Source organism: Staurois parvus, unplaced genomic scaffold (assembly GCF_062004578.1).
Source record: "Staurois parvus isolate SC_StPar_1 unplaced genomic scaffold, SC_StPar_1.0 ptg000155l, whole genome shotgun sequence".
NCBI lineage: Eukaryota > Metazoa > Chordata > Amphibia > Anura > Ranidae > Staurois > Staurois parvus.
This window is the reverse complement of record NW_028317951.1, coordinates 3,661,425-3,676,766: the sequence shown is the minus strand read 5'-3', so window position 1 is coordinate 3,676,766 and position 15,342 is coordinate 3,661,425. Positions and strand designations below refer to the sequence as shown.

The following is a 15,342-nucleotide window of genomic DNA, read 5'->3' as shown; positions in this document are numbered from 1 at the left end:
CCATCAGAGTGCCCCCTTACATGGACTGTTCCCATCAGAGTGCCCCCTTACATGGACTGTTCACATCAGAGTGCCCCCTTACATGGACTGTTCCCATCAGAGTGCCCCCTTACATGGACTGTTCCCATCAGAGTGCCCCCTTACAAGGACTGTTCCCATCAGAGTGCCCCCTTACAAGGACTGTTCCCATCAGAGTGCCCCCTTCCATGGACTGTTCCCATCAGAGTGCCCCCTTCCATGGACTGTTCCCATCAGAGTGCCCCCTTCCATGGACTGTTCCCATCAGAGTGCCCCCTTCCATGGACTGTTCCCATCAGAGTGCCCCCTTCCATGGACTGTTCCCATCAGAGTGCCCCCTTATATGGACTGTTCCCATCAGAGTGCCCCTTTACATTTACTGTTCCTATCAGAGTGGCCCCTTACATGGACTGTTCCCATCAGAGTGCCCCCTTACAAGGACTGTTCCCAGCAGAGTGCCCCCTTACATGGACTGTTCCCATCAGAGTGCCCCCATACAAGGCCTGTTCCCATCAGAGTGCCCCCATACAAGGCCTGTTCCCATCAGAGTGCCCCCTTACATAGCCTGTTCCCATCAGAGTGCCCCCTTACATAGCCTGTCCCCATCAGAGTGCCCTTTTACATACACTGTTCCCATCAGAGTGCCCCCTTACATAGCCTGTCCCCATCAGAGTGCCCTTTTACATACACTGTTCCCATCAGAGTGCCCCCTTACAAGGACTGTTCCCATCAGAGTGCCCCCTTACTTGGACTGTTCCCATCAGAGTGCCCCCATACAAGGCCTGTTCCCATCAGAGTGCCCCCATACAAGGCCTGTTCCCATCAGAGTGCCCCCATACAAGGCCTGTTCCCATCAGAGTGCCCCCATACAAGGCCTGTTCCCATCAGAGTGCCCCCATACAAGGCCTGTTCCCATCAGAGTGCCCCCATACAAGGCCTGTTCCCATCAGAGTGCCCCCATACAAGGCCTGTTCCCATCAGAGTGCCCCCATACAAGGCCTGTTCCCATCAGAGTGCCCTTTTACATACACTGTTCCCATCAGAGTGCCCCCTTACATGGACTGTTCCCATCAGAATGCCCCTTTACATAGACTGTTCCCATCGCAGAGCCCCCTTACATAGATTGTTCCCTTCAGAGTGCCCCCTTTCATAAAATGTTCCCATCAGAGTGCACCGTTACATGGACTGTTCCCATCAGAGTGCCCCTTTACATGGACTGTTCCCATCAGATTGCCCCTTTACATGGACTGTCCCCATCAGAGTGCCCCTTTACATGGACAGTTCCCATCAGAGTGCCCCTTTACATGGACTGTTCCCATCAGAGTGCCCCCTTACATGGACTGTTCCCATCAGAGTGCCCCCTTACATGGACTGTTGCCATCAGAGTGCCCCCTTACATGGACTGTTGCCATCAGAGTGCCCCCTTACATGGACTGTTGCCATCAGAGTGCCCCCTTACATGGACTGTTGCCATCAGAGTGCCCCCTTACATGGACTGTTGCCATCAGAGTGCCCCCTTACATGGACTGTTCCCATCAGAGTGCCCCCTTACATGGACTCTTCCCATCAGAGTGCCCCCTTACATGGACTCTTCCCATCACAGTGCCCCTTTACATGGACTGTTCCCATCAGAGTGCCCCTTTAAATGGACTGTTCCCATCAGAGTGCCCCCTTACATAGCCTGTTCCCATCAGAGTGCCCCCTTACATGGTCTGTTCCCATCACAGTGCCCCCTTACATGGACTGTTTCCATCACAGTGCCCCCTTACATGGACTGTTTCCATCACAGTGCCCCCTTACATGGACTGTTCCTATCGGTGTGCTCTCTTACATGGACTGTTCCCATTGGAGTGCCCCCTTACATGGACTGTTCGCATCAGAGTGCCCCTTTACATGGACTGTTCGCATCAGTGTGCCCCTTTACATGGACTGTTCCCATCAGAGTGCCCCCTTACATGGACTGTTCCCATCAGAGTGCCCCTTACATGGACTGTTCGCATCAGAGTGCCCCTTTACATGGACTGTTCCCATCAGAGTGCCCCTTACATGGACTATTCTTATCGGTGTGCTCTCTTACATGGACTGTTCCCATTAGAGTGCCCCCTTACATGGACTGTTCCCATCAGAGTGCCCCCTTACATGGACTGTTTCCATCAGAGTTCCCCTTTACATAAACTATTCCCATCAGACTGCCCCCTTACATGGACTGTTCCCATCAGAGTTCCCCCTTACATGGACTGTTCCCATCAGAGTGCCCCCTTACATTTACTGTTCCCACCAGAGTGGCCCCTTACATGGACTGTTCCCATCAGTGCGCCCCTTTACATGGACTGTTCCCATCAGAGATCCCTCTTACATGGACTGTTTCCATCAGAGATCCCTCTTACATGGACTGTTCCCATCAGAGTGCCCCTTTACATGGACTGTTCCCATCAGAGATCCCTCTTACATGGACTGTTCCCATCAGAGATCCCTCTTACATGGACTGTTCCCATCAGAGTGCCCCCTTACATGGACTGTTTCCATCAGAGTTCCCCTTTACATAAACTGTTCCCATCAGAGTGCCCCCTTACATGGACTGTTCCCATCAGAGTTCCCCCTTACATGGACTGTTCCCATCAGAGTTCCCCCTTACATGGACTGTTCCCATCAGAGTGCCCCCTTACATGGACTGTTCCCATCAGAGTGCCCCCTTACATGGACTGTTCACATCAGAGTGCCCCCTTACATGGACTGTTCCCATCAGAGTGCCCCCTTACATGGACTGTTCCCATCAGAGTGCCCCCTTACAAGGACTGTTCCCATCAGAGTGCCCCCTTACAAGGACTGTTCCCATCAGAGTGCCCCCTTCCATGGACTGTTCCCATCAGAGTGCCCCCTTCCATGGACTGTTCCCATCAGAGTGCCCCCTTCCATGGACTGTTCCCATCAGAGTGCCCCCTTCCATGGACTGTTCCCATCAGAGTGCCCCCTTCCATGGACTGTTCCCATCAGAGTGCCCCCTTCCATGGACTGTTCCCATCAGAGTGCCCCCTTATATGGACTGTTCCCATCAGAGTGCCCCTTTACATTTACTGTTCCTATCAGAGTGGCCCCTTACATGGACTGTTCCCATCAGAGTGCCCCCTTACAAGGACTGTTCCCAGCAGAGTGCCCCCTTACATGGACTGTTCCCATCAGAGTGCCCCCATACAAGGCCTGTTCCCATCAGAGTGCCCCCATACAAGGCCTGTTCCCATCAGAGTGCCCCCTTACATAGCCTGTTCCCATCAGAGTGCCCCCTTACATAGCCTGTCCCCATCAGAGTGCCCTTTTACATACACTGTTCCCATCAGAGTGCCCCCTTACATAGCCTGTCCCCATCAGAGTGCCCTTTTACATACACTGTTCCCATCAGAGTGCCCCCTTACAAGGACTGTTCCCATCAGAGTGCCCCCTTACTTGGACTGTTCCCATCAGAGTGCCCCCATACAAGGCCTGTTCCCATCAGAGTGCCCCCATACAAGGCCTGTTCCCATCAGAGTGCCCCCATACAAGGCCTGTTCCCATCAGAGTGCCCCCATACAAGGCCTGTTCCCATCAGAGTGCCCCCATACAAGGCCTGTTCCCATCAGAGTGCCCCCATACAAGGCCTGTTCCCATCAGAGTGCCCCCATACAAGGCCTGTTCCCATCAGAGTGCCCTTTTACATACACTGTTCCCATCAGAGTGCCCCCTTACATGGACTGTTCCCATCAGAATGCCCCTTTACATAGACTGTTCCCATCGCAGAGCCCCCTTACATAGATTGTTCCCTTCAGAGTGCCCCCTTTCATAAAATGTTCCCATCAGAGTGCACCGTTACATGGACTGTTCCCATCAGAGTGCCCCTTTACATGGACTGTTCCCATCAGATTGCCCCTTTACATGGACTGTCCCCATCAGAGTGCCCCTTTACATGGACAGTTCCCATCAGAGTGCCCCTTTACATGGACTGTTCCCATCAGAGTGCCCCTTTACATGGACTGTTCCCATCAGAGTGCCCCTTTACATGGACTGTTCCCATCAGAGTGCCCCTTTACATGGACTGTTCCCATCAGAGTGCCCCCATACAAGGCCTGTTCCCATCAGAGTGCCCCCTTACATAGCCTGTTCCCATCAGAGTGCCCCCTTACATAGCCTGTCCCCATCAGAGTGCCCTTTTACATACACTGTTCCCATCAGAGTGCCCCCTTACATAGCCTGTCCCCATCAGAGTGCCCTTTTACATACACTGTTCCCATCAGAGTGCCCCCTTACAAGGACTGTTCCCATCAGAGTGCCCCCTTACTTGGACTGTTCCCATCAGAGTGCCCCCATACAAGGCCTGTTCCCATCAGAGTGCCCCCATACAAGGCCTGTTCCCATCAGAGTGCCCCCATACAAGGCCTGTTCCCATCAGAGTGCCCCCATACAAGGCCTGTTCCCATCAGAGTGCCCCCATACAAGGCCTGTTCCCATCAGAGTGCCCCCATACAAGGCCTGTTCCCATCAGAGTGCCCCCATACAAGGCCTGTTCCCATCAGAGTGCCCCCATACAAGGCCTGTTCCCATCAGAGTGCCCTTTTACATACACTGTTCCCATCAGAGTGCCCCCTTACATGGACTGTTCCCATCAGAATGCCCCTTTACATAGACTGTTCCCATCGCAGAGCCCCCTTACATAGATTGTTCCCTTCAGAGTGCCCCCTTTCATAAAATGTTCCCATCAGAGTGCACCGTTACATGGACTGTTCCCATCAGAGTGCCCCTTTACATGGACTGTTCCCATCAGATTGCCCCTTTACATGGACTGTCCCCATCAGAGTGCCCCTTTACATGGACAGTTCCCATCAGAGTGCCCCTTTACATGGACTGTTCCCATCAGAGTGTCCCCTTACATAGACTGTTCCCATCAGAGTGCCCCTTTACATGGACTGTTCCCATCAGAGTGCCCCTTTACATGGACTGTTCCCATCAGAGTGCCCCTTTACATGGACTGTTCCCATCAGAGTGCCCCTTTACATGGACTGTTCCCATCAAAGTGCCCCCTTACATAAAATGTTCCCATCAGAGTGCCCCTTACATGGACTGTTCCCATCAGAGTTCCCCTTTACATGGACTGTTCCCATCAGAGTTCCCCTTTACATGGACTGTTCGCATCAGAGTTCCCCTTACATGGACTGTTCCCATCAGAGTTCCCCTTTACATGGACTGTTCCCATCAGAGTTCCCCTTTACATGGACTGTTCGCATCAGAGTTCCCCTTTACATGGACTGTTCGCATCAGAGTGCCCCCTTACATGCACTGTTCCCATCAGAGTGCCCCCTTACATGGACTGTTCCCATCAGAGTGCCCCCTTACATGGACTGTTCCCATCAGAGTGCCCCCTTACATGGACTGTTCCCATCAGAGTGCCCCCTTACATGGACTGTTCCCATCAGAGTGCCCCCTTACATGGACTGTTCCCATCAGAGTGCCCCCTTACATGGACTGTTCCCATCAGAGTGCCCCCTTACATGTACTGTTCCCATCAGAGTGCCCCCTTACATGGACTGTTCCCATCAGAGTGCCCCCTTACATGGACTGTTCCCATCAGAGTGCCCCCTTACATGGACTGTTCCCATCAGAGTGCCCCCTTACATGGACTGTTCCCATCAGAGTGCCCCCTTACATGGACTGTTCCCATCAGAGTGCCCCCTTACATGGTCTGTTCCCATCAGAGTGCCCCCTTACATGGACTGTTCCCATCAGAGTGCCCCCTTACATGGACTGTTCCCATCAGAGTGCCCCCTTACATGGACTGTTCCCATCAGAGTGCCCCCTTACATGGACTGTTCCCATCAGAGTGCCCCCTTACATGGACTGTTCCCATCAGAGTGCCCCCTTACATGGACTGTTCCCATCAGAGTGCCCCCTTACATGGACTGTTCCCATCAGAGTGCCCCCTTACATGGACTGTTCCCATCAGAGTGCCCCCTTACATGGACTGTTGCCATCAGAGTGCCCCCTTACATGGACTGTTGCCATCAGAGTGCCCCCTTACATGGACTGTTGCCATCAGAGTGCCCCTTACATGGACTGTTCCCATCAGAGTGCCCCCTTACATGGACTCTTCCCATCAGAGTGCCCCCTTACATGGACTCTTCCCATCAGAGTGCCCCTTTACATGGACTGTTCCCATCAGAGTGCCCCTTTAAATGGACTGTTCCCATCAGAGTGCCCCCTTACATGGACTGTTCCCATCAGAGTGCCCCCTTATATGGACTGTTCCCATCAGAGTGCCCCTTTACATTTACTGTTCCTATCAGAGTGGCCCCTTACATGGACTGTTCCCATCAGAGTGGCCCCTTACATGGACTGTTCCCATCAGAGTTCCCCCTTACATTTACTGTTCCCACCAGAGTGGCCCCTTACATGGACTGTTCCCATCAGAGATCCCCCTTACATGGACTGTTCCCATCACAGTGCCCCTTTACACTAACTGTTCACATCAGAGTGCCCCCTTACATGGACTGTTCCCATCAGAGTTCCCCCTTACATGGACTGTTCCCATCAGAGTGCCCCCTTACATGAACTGTTCCCATCAGAGTGCCCCCTTACATGGACTGTTCCCATCAGAGTTCCCCCTTACATGGACTGTTTCCATCAGAGTTCCCCCTTACATAAACTGTTCCCATCAGAGTGCCCCCTTACATGGACTGTTCCCATCAGAGTGCCCCCTTACATGGACTGTTCCCATCAGAGTGCCCCCTTACATGGACTGTTCCCATCAGAGTGCCCCCTTACATGGACTGTTCCCATCAGAGTGCCCCCTTACATGGACTGTTCCCATCAGAGTGCCCCCTTACATGGACTGTTCCCATCAGAGTGCCCCCTTACATGGACTGTTCCCATCAGAGTGCCCCCTTACATGGACTGTTTCCATCAGAGTTCCCCTTTACATAAACTGTTCCCATCAGAGTGCCCCCTTACATGGACTGTTCCCATCAGAGTTCCCCCTTACATGGACTGTTCCCATCAGAGTTCCCCCTTACATGGACTGTTCCCATCAGAGTGCCCCCTTACATGGACTGTTCCCATCAGAGTGCCCCCTTACATGGACTGTTCCCATCAGAGTGCCCCCTTACCATGGACTGTTCCCATCAGAGTGCCCCCTTACAAGGACTGTTCCCATCAGAGTGCCCCTTTACATGGACTGTTCACATCAGAGTGCCCCTTACATGAACTGTTCCCATCAGAGAGCCCCCTTAAATAAAATGTTCCCATCAGAGTGCCCCTCTACATGGATTGTTCCCATCAGAGTTCTCCCTTACATGGATTATTCCCTTCAGAGTGCCCCCTTTCATAAAATGTTCCCATCAGAGTGCACCGTTACATGGACTGTTCCCATCAGAGTGCACCGTTACATGGACTGTTCCCATCAGAGTGCCCCTTTACATGGACTGTTCCCATCAGAGTGCCCCTTTACATGGACTGTTCCCATCAGAGTGCCCCTTTACATGGACTGTTCCCATCAGAGTATCCCTTTACAAGGACTGTTCCCATCGGAGTGCCCCTATACAAGGACTGTTCCCATCAGAGTGCCCCTATACAAGGACTGTTCCCATCAGAGTGCCCCCTTATATGGACTGTTCCCATCAGAGTGCCCCCTTACATTTACTGTTCCCATCAGAGTGGCCCCTTACATGGACTGTTCCCATCAGAGTGGCCCCTTACATGGACTGTTCCCATCAGAGTGCCCCTTTACATGGACTGTTCCCATCAGAGTGCCCCTTTACATGGACTGTTCCCATCAGAGTGCCCCCTTACATGGACTGTTCCCATCAGAGTGCCCCCTTACAAGGACTGTTCCCATCACAGTGCCCCCTTACAAGGACTGTTCCCATCACAGTGCCCCTTTACATGGACTGTTCCCATCAGAGTGCCCCCTTACATGGACTGTTCCCATCAGAGTGCCCCCTTACATGGACTGTTCCCATCAGAGTGCCCCTTTAAATGGACTGTTCTCATCACAGTGCCCCCTTACATGGACTGTTCCCATCACAGTGCCCCCTTACATGCAGTGTTCAATCAGAGTGCCCCTTACACGGGCTTTCCTCATCGGAGTGCCCCTTTATTTCATGTGCCCCTCCCCCACAGCCTGGCTCAGAGATGATTGTCCGCCCCTCCCCCGCACACTTCATATCTCACAATCATTTCCGCTACATTGGCTGCCGATTGTTCCCCTCCCAGATGACAGATGGCGCTCTGTCACTCAACACACTTACCACACGTCCGTCCTCTCCGGAGTGTCCCTGCCTTCTGAGCCGAGCCCCCGCTCAGTCTAGACTCCTCCCTCCGATGACGTCAAAAGGGGCGTGGCTAGACTTCATTTCGGTTGCTATGAGACCGACGCTGTGCTTGGAGAAGCTGCCTGCACGGTGCTGAGCGGAGTGGAGGGGGCTGCAGAATGGAGCTCTACTCTACTCAGGCCTCAACTCAAACTTTAGGTGAGGTCCACTCCACTTTTTTTTTACATTTAATGAACTTTAATCTAACAACCAATAGACACAGCTGAACGAAGTGGATGTCATGTTTCCTGTCACATATTTCCTGTGTATATGTTCATAGAAACGAAGGGAATGGCTGCAGAATGGAGCTCCAATTTGAAGGTCACATGTTACCTGTCAAGTGGAGCTCCACTCAATACCTCTGATTGTTCGTTACATTAAAGTTCATTTTTTTTTTAAAAAAAAGGGGGGAGTGGAGGTCATGTGTTTCCAGTCAACATTGGAGTTTCATTCTGCAACCAAACCCCCATTGTCTGAATAGAGCCCCACCCCAGTTTAGAGTCCTCCCTCCGATGAGGCAATAAGAGAGGGGCAGAGCGACTGTGAGTAGCCAGGAGGCGGAGCTGAGGAGCGCACAGGAGGAATGCTTGTGAGATGCTCTGTAGTGAATGCTTGTGAGCTACCTGCACGGCTCTATTCCCATCAGAGTGCCCCCTTACATGGACTGTTCCCATCAGAGTGCCCCCTTACATAGCCTGTTCCCATCAGAGTGCCCCCTTACATGGTCTGTTCCCATCACAGTGCCCCCTTACATGGACTGTTTCCATCACAGTGCCCCCTTACATGGACTGTTTCCATCACAGTGCCCCCTTACATGGACTGTTCCTATCGGTGTGCTCTCTTACATGGACTGTTCCCATTGGAGTGCCCCCTTACATGGACTGTTCGCATCAGAGTGCCCCTTTACATGGACTGTTCGCATCAGTGTGCCCCTTTACATGGACTGTTCGCATCAGTGTGCCCCTTTACATGGACTGTTCCCATCAGAGTGCCCCTTACATGGACTGTTCGCATCAGAGTGCCCCTTTACATGCACTGTTCCCATCAGAGTGCCCCTTACATGGACTATTCTTATCGGTGTGCTCTCTTACATGGACTGTTCCCATTGGAGTGCCCCCTTACATAGACTGTTTGCATCAGAGTGCCCCTTTACATGGACTGTTCCCATCAGAGTGCCCCTTTACATGGACTGTTCCCATCAGAGTGCCCCCTTACATGGACTGTTCCCATCAGAGTGCCCTTACATGGACTGTTCGCATCAGAGTGCCCTTTACATGCAACTGTTCCCATCAGAGTGCCCCTTACATGGACTATTCTTATCGGTGTGCTCTCTTACATGGACTGTTCCCATTGGAGTGCCCCCTTACATGGACTGTTCCCATCGGAGTGCTCCCTTACATAGACTGTTCCCATCAGAGTGCCCCTTTACATGGACTGTTCCCATCAGAGTGCCCCTTACATGAACTGTTCCCATCAGAGAGCCCCCTTAAATAAAATGTTCCCATCAGAGTGCCCCTCTACATGGATTGTTCCCATCAGAGTTCTCCCTTACATGGATTATTCCCTTCAGAGTGCCCCCTTTCATAAAATGTTCCCATCAGAGTGCACCGTTACATGGACTGTTCCCATCAGAGTGCACCGTTACATGGACTGTTCCCATCAGAGTGCCCCTTTACATGGACTGTTCCCATCAGAGTGCCCCTTTACATGGACTGTTCCCATCAGAGTGCCCCTTTACATGGACTGTTCCCATCAGAGTATCCCTTTACAAGGACTGTTCCCATCGGAGTGCCCCTATACAAGGACTGTTCCCATCGGAGTGCCCCTATACAAGGACTGTTCCCATCAGAGTGCCCCCTTATATGGACTGTTCCCATCAGAGTGCCCCCTTACATTTACTGTTCCCATCAGAGTGGCCCCTTACAAGGACTGTTCCCATCAGAGTGCCCCCTTACAAGGACTGTTCCCATCACAGTGCCCCCTTACAAGGACTGTTCCCATCACAGTGCCCCTTTACATGGACTGTTCCCATCAGAGTGCCCCCTTACATGGACTGTTCCCATCAGAGTGCCCCTTTAAATGGACTGTTCTCATCACAGTGCCCCCTTACATGGACTGTTCCCATCACAGTGCCCCCTTACATGGACTGTTCCCATCAGAGTGCCCCTTTACATGGACTGTTCACATCAGAATGCCCCTTTACATGGACTGTTCCCATCACAGTGCCCCCTTACAAGGACTGTTCCCATCAGAGCGCCCCCTTACATGGACTGTTCCCATCAGAGTGCCCCCTTACATACACTGTTCCCATCACGGGGCCCCTTACATGGACCGTTCCCATCGGAGCTTCCCTTTACATGGACCGTTCCCATCGGAGCGCCCCTTTACATGGACCGTTCCCATCGGAGCGCCCCTTTACATGGACCGTTCCCATCGGAGCGCCCCCTTACTTGGACCGTTCCCATCGGAGCGCCCCCTTACATGGACCGTTCCCATCGGAGCGCCCCCTTACATGGACCGTTCCCATCGGAGCGCCCCCTTACATGGACCGTTCCCATCGGAGCGCCCCCTTACATGGACCGTTCCCATCGGAGCGCCCCCTTTACATGGACCGTTCCCATCGGAGCGCCCCTTTACATGGACCGTTCCCATCGGAGCGCCCCTTTACATGGACCGTTCCCATCGGAGCGCCCCCTTACATGGACCGTTCCCATCGGAGCGCCCCCTTACATGGACCGTTCCCATCGGAGCGCCCCCTTACATGGACCGTTCCCATCGGAGCGCCCCCTTACATGGACCGTTCCCATCGGAGTGCCCCCTTACACGGACTTTCCTCATCGGAGTGCCCTTTATTTCATGTGCCTCTCCCCCACAGCTTGGCTCAGAGATGATTGGACGGATTCTCCGAGTCCTGTAGGGGGCGCATTGATTGAGAGTCGGCTGTAGGGCAGTGTAATACATAGGAATGTAGTCCGCCCTTCCCCCGCACACGTCATAACTCACAATCATTTCTGCAAAGCTAAAAGCTAAGTCAGAGTTCCCATCGGAGTGTCCCCTTCCATCATATGTCCCCATAATACTGTCTTACAGCTCATTGGCTGCATTCTCAGAGTCCCGGGTAGGAGGAACCCCCGCCCACCCCCATCCGGACCTAGCTGTGAGGCACTTTTAATATGAATGTAATGAATACAAGTCCTCCTATACACTGATCACACCTCACATTCATGTCACACAATGGTCTCGACTAGACTTGGTGAGAATCCTAACCCTCCCAGATCATCGGACTCTGCACACGCTCCCAACATCCTACCCTCGTCCGTCCTCTCTGAAGCCTCACTCTACTTTGAGGGGAGAGGTGTGTGACAGGGCTAGATAAGAGGCAGGCGGCAAGGGGGCGGGGCCAAGAGCTTACTTCATTTCGGCTGCTAGGTGACCGGCATTCTTCATGTAAGGCGCCGTGAAAAGCTGTATTCCCTGAACCAACTGCGCATGTGCGGGTTTAGGGCACAACAAGCCGATCACCGAACTACGGCAACAACATACATGCACAACACAACATATAATTGAGTTACACTAAATCCTTACATGCCCAGTGGTCGGCAGGGCACAGCGGGACACAGACAGGATCAGCGGGGGACAAAGGCAGACTCATTAAGCTCTTATATGCTAAGTGATGAGAGAATGGGGGGGTGCTGTTTACATGCCAAATTCCGTAAGGCGACATGGGGGATTGGCACTGTGACATGGGGGGGGGGTAGTTTAAGTGGCATGGGGGAGGGAGCAGTGTCAGTGACATGAGGGAGGACAGTACCATCACGGAGGCCAGTCCTCCCTGATGTCACTTACATTGCACCCCCACCCTCCCCCATGCCAATTACACCGTCCTCCCCCACGTCACTGACACTGTTTCCCTCCCCATGTCAATCAGGTGTCCCCATCAGAGGGCCCCCTAAAGTGCAGCACTTTTAATATGAATGTAATGAATACCAGTCCTCCTATACACCGATCACACCTCACATTCATGTCACACAATGTTCGCGGCTAGAATCATTAATCCCTTATACAGTGAAGGAAATAAGTATTTGATCCCCTGCTGATTTTGAATGTTTGCCCACTCACAAAGAAAGGATCAGTCTGAAAATCGAATGGTAGGTGTATTGTAACACTGAGAGACAGAATAGCAACAAAAAATTCAAAAGAAATGCATGTCTAACAAATGATGCACTGATTTGAATGTTCATGAGGGAAATAAGTATTTGATCCCCTTCACATAACATGAATTTATACACACATTTCAGGGGGGATTTTGGCCCACTCCTCTTGGCAGATCCTCTCCAAGTCATTAAGGTTTGGTGGCTGACATTTGGCAACTCGAACTTTCAGCTCCCTCCACAGATTTTACAATCAGATTAAGGTCTTTTCAATGCCCTGGCTGAGGGAAGAAGGTTCTCACCCAAGATTTGACAGTACATTGCCCCGTCCTGTCCCCTTAGCAGAAAAACACCCCCAAAGCAGAATGTTTCCACCACCATGTTTGACGGTTGTGATGGTGTTCTTGGGGTCATAGGCAGCGTTCCTCCTCCTCCAAACATGGCGAGTTGAGTTAATGCCAAAGAGCTCGATTTTGGTCTCATCTGACCACAACACTTTCAACCAGTCCTCCTCTACATCATTCAGATGTTCAGTGGCAAACTTCAGACGGGCCTGGACATGTGCTTTCTTGAGCAGAGGGACCTTGCGGGCACTGCAGGATTCCAATCCTTGTCGGCGTAGTGTGTTACCAATTGTTTTCTTGGTGACTGTGGTCCCAGCTGCCTGGAGATCATTGACAAGATCCTCACGTGTAGTTCTGGGATGATTCCTCACTGTTCTCATGATCATTGACACTCCACGAGGTGAGATCTTGCATGGTGCACCAGACCTAGGGAGACTGACAGTTGTTTTGTGTTTCTTCCATTTGTGAATGATTGCACCAACTGTTGTCATCTTCTCACCAAGCTGCTTGGCGATAGTTTGGTAGCCCAGTCCAGCCTTGTGTAGGTCTACAATCTTGTCCCTGACATCCTTGGACAGCTCTTTGGTCTTTGCCATGGTGGAGAGTTTGGAATCTGATTGTTTGATTGCTCCTGTGGACAGGTGTCTTTTATACAGGTAACAAAATGAGATTAGCATCACTCCCTATAAGAGACTGCTTCTAATCTCAGCTTGTTACCTGTATGAAAGACACCTGGTAGCCAGAAATCCTGCTGAATGATAGGGGATCAAATACTTATTTCACTCATGAACATGCAAATCAGTGCATAATTTGTTAGACATGCATTTCTTTTGAATTTTTTGTTGCTATTCTTTCTCTCAGTGTTACAATACACCTACCATTGGATTTTTAGACTGATCATTTCTTTGTGAGTGGGCAAACATTCAAAATCATCAGGAGATCAAATACTTATTTCCTTCACTGTATGCTAATTGGGGGTGTGCTGTTTACATGCCAAATTTAATTTAGGTGGCATGGGGGGGGGGGCAGTGACATGGGGGGGAGTGTAAATGTCATGGGGATGTTGGCAGTTTCAGTGACATGGGGGAAGGGGGCAGTGTCATTGACAATGGGAGGGGGGGCTGTGTCAGCAACATGGTGGGGAGGGTGTCAGTGACATGGGGGGGGGGGGCTGTGTCAGTGACATGGGGGGGGCAATGTCAGTGAAATTGGGCGGAGGACAGTGTCAATGAAATGGTGGGGCAGTGTAAGTGGCATGGGGGGGGCAGTGTCAGTGACATGGGAGATGGGAGGCAATGTCAGTGATATGGGGAGGACAGTGACATGGGGGAGGGGGTAATGTCAGTGACATTGGGGGGCAGTGTAAGTGGCATGGGGGACAGTGTCAATGACATGGTGGGGCAGTGTAAGTTTCATGGAGGGGCAGTGTCAGTGACATATGGGATGGGGGGGGGGAGTGTCAGTGATATGGGGAGGACAGCGACTTGGGGGGGCAGAGTCAGTGACATGGGGGAGGACAGAGTGCCCCCTAAAATCCAATGTCCCCATCAGAGTGCCTCCTTATGTGGTCTGTCCCCACATGAATGCCCCCTTAAAGTGTTACTAAACCCAGGACCCTGTATTCACTATATATGGTCTCCCACAGTACACAGAACATGGAAGTGCAATTATTTTAGTAAATATAAACTGCTAAATACCTTTTCTCATCAGCAGTGTCCACTGGTTGAAGCTTGTGGGAGGGGTTTTCATTTTGCTCTAGGAGGATGCAGAACTCCTGACCTCTGTCTGGAAGGTGCTGATTGGCCCTTTGATGGTCACATGTATACTCCTAAAGGAAAAAAAACCTATAGCAGTATATACCAAACTGAGTATGTGCAGCTTGCCTCCAAGCCTCTGTTCTAGCAGGAGTTATATTTGGGAACAGTTGAAGAAGGCGAGGATCAAAGAAGACAGGATCAAACAGCCTTTTTACACAATGCAGAGGATTAACCCCTTAGGTTCCACAGTGAGTATAATAAGAATGCTTCACTGCATATATACACTGATGTTACTGTTGTGGGTTTATTAACACTTTAAATTTAAGAGTCTTCATCAGAGTGCCCCCTTACATGGACTGTCCTCATCAGAATGCCCCCTAAAATCCAAGCCAGAGTTCTCATCAGAGTGCCCCCGTCCATCATATGTCTCCATCATACTGACTTACAGCTCATTGGCTGCATTCAAACAGACCCAGATAAGAGGAAAAGGAAATGGAAGAGAAAAAAGAAGAGGGAGGATGCCCGGCTGGAATCCTGTTCATCAATTCCTTTACAAGGCGACAAACTATTTATATGGGTCAGAAGGAAGGACTGAAGTTTGGTTGAACTAGAAACGTCCATCCAGATGCTCCATATTGTCATGAACTTTGAGTGTCGTTCTTGTAGACGGCCAGTTAGTTCCTCCATCCTCAAAATCTGATTAAGCTCATGCGATTGTCACTATTTTCATTATCTCTTATCA

General features: G+C 51.5%; 1 protein-coding gene and 1 long non-coding RNA gene across 3 annotated transcripts in view; one reads left to right on the top strand and one right to left on the bottom strand.

The window, feature by feature from the left end:
- The window catches only part of LOC149463253 (endogenous murine leukemia virus Env polyprotein from Emv-2 locus-like), a 61,439-nt gene extending 49,616 nt beyond the window's left edge, over positions 1 to 11,823 (bottom strand). For both annotated transcript variants that reach the window (XM_089675430.1, XM_089675425.1), the window contains exon 1: positions 11,761 to 11,823. The gene's annotated coding sequence lies outside the window, so the exon portion shown is untranslated. The remainder of the gene's footprint in view (positions 1 to 11,760) is intronic.
- LOC149463252 (uncharacterized) overlaps positions 1 to 15,342 on the top strand; it is a 62,614-nt gene that overhangs the window by 33,594 nt on the left and 13,678 nt on the right. The gene's annotated exons all lie outside the window — the stretch shown is intronic.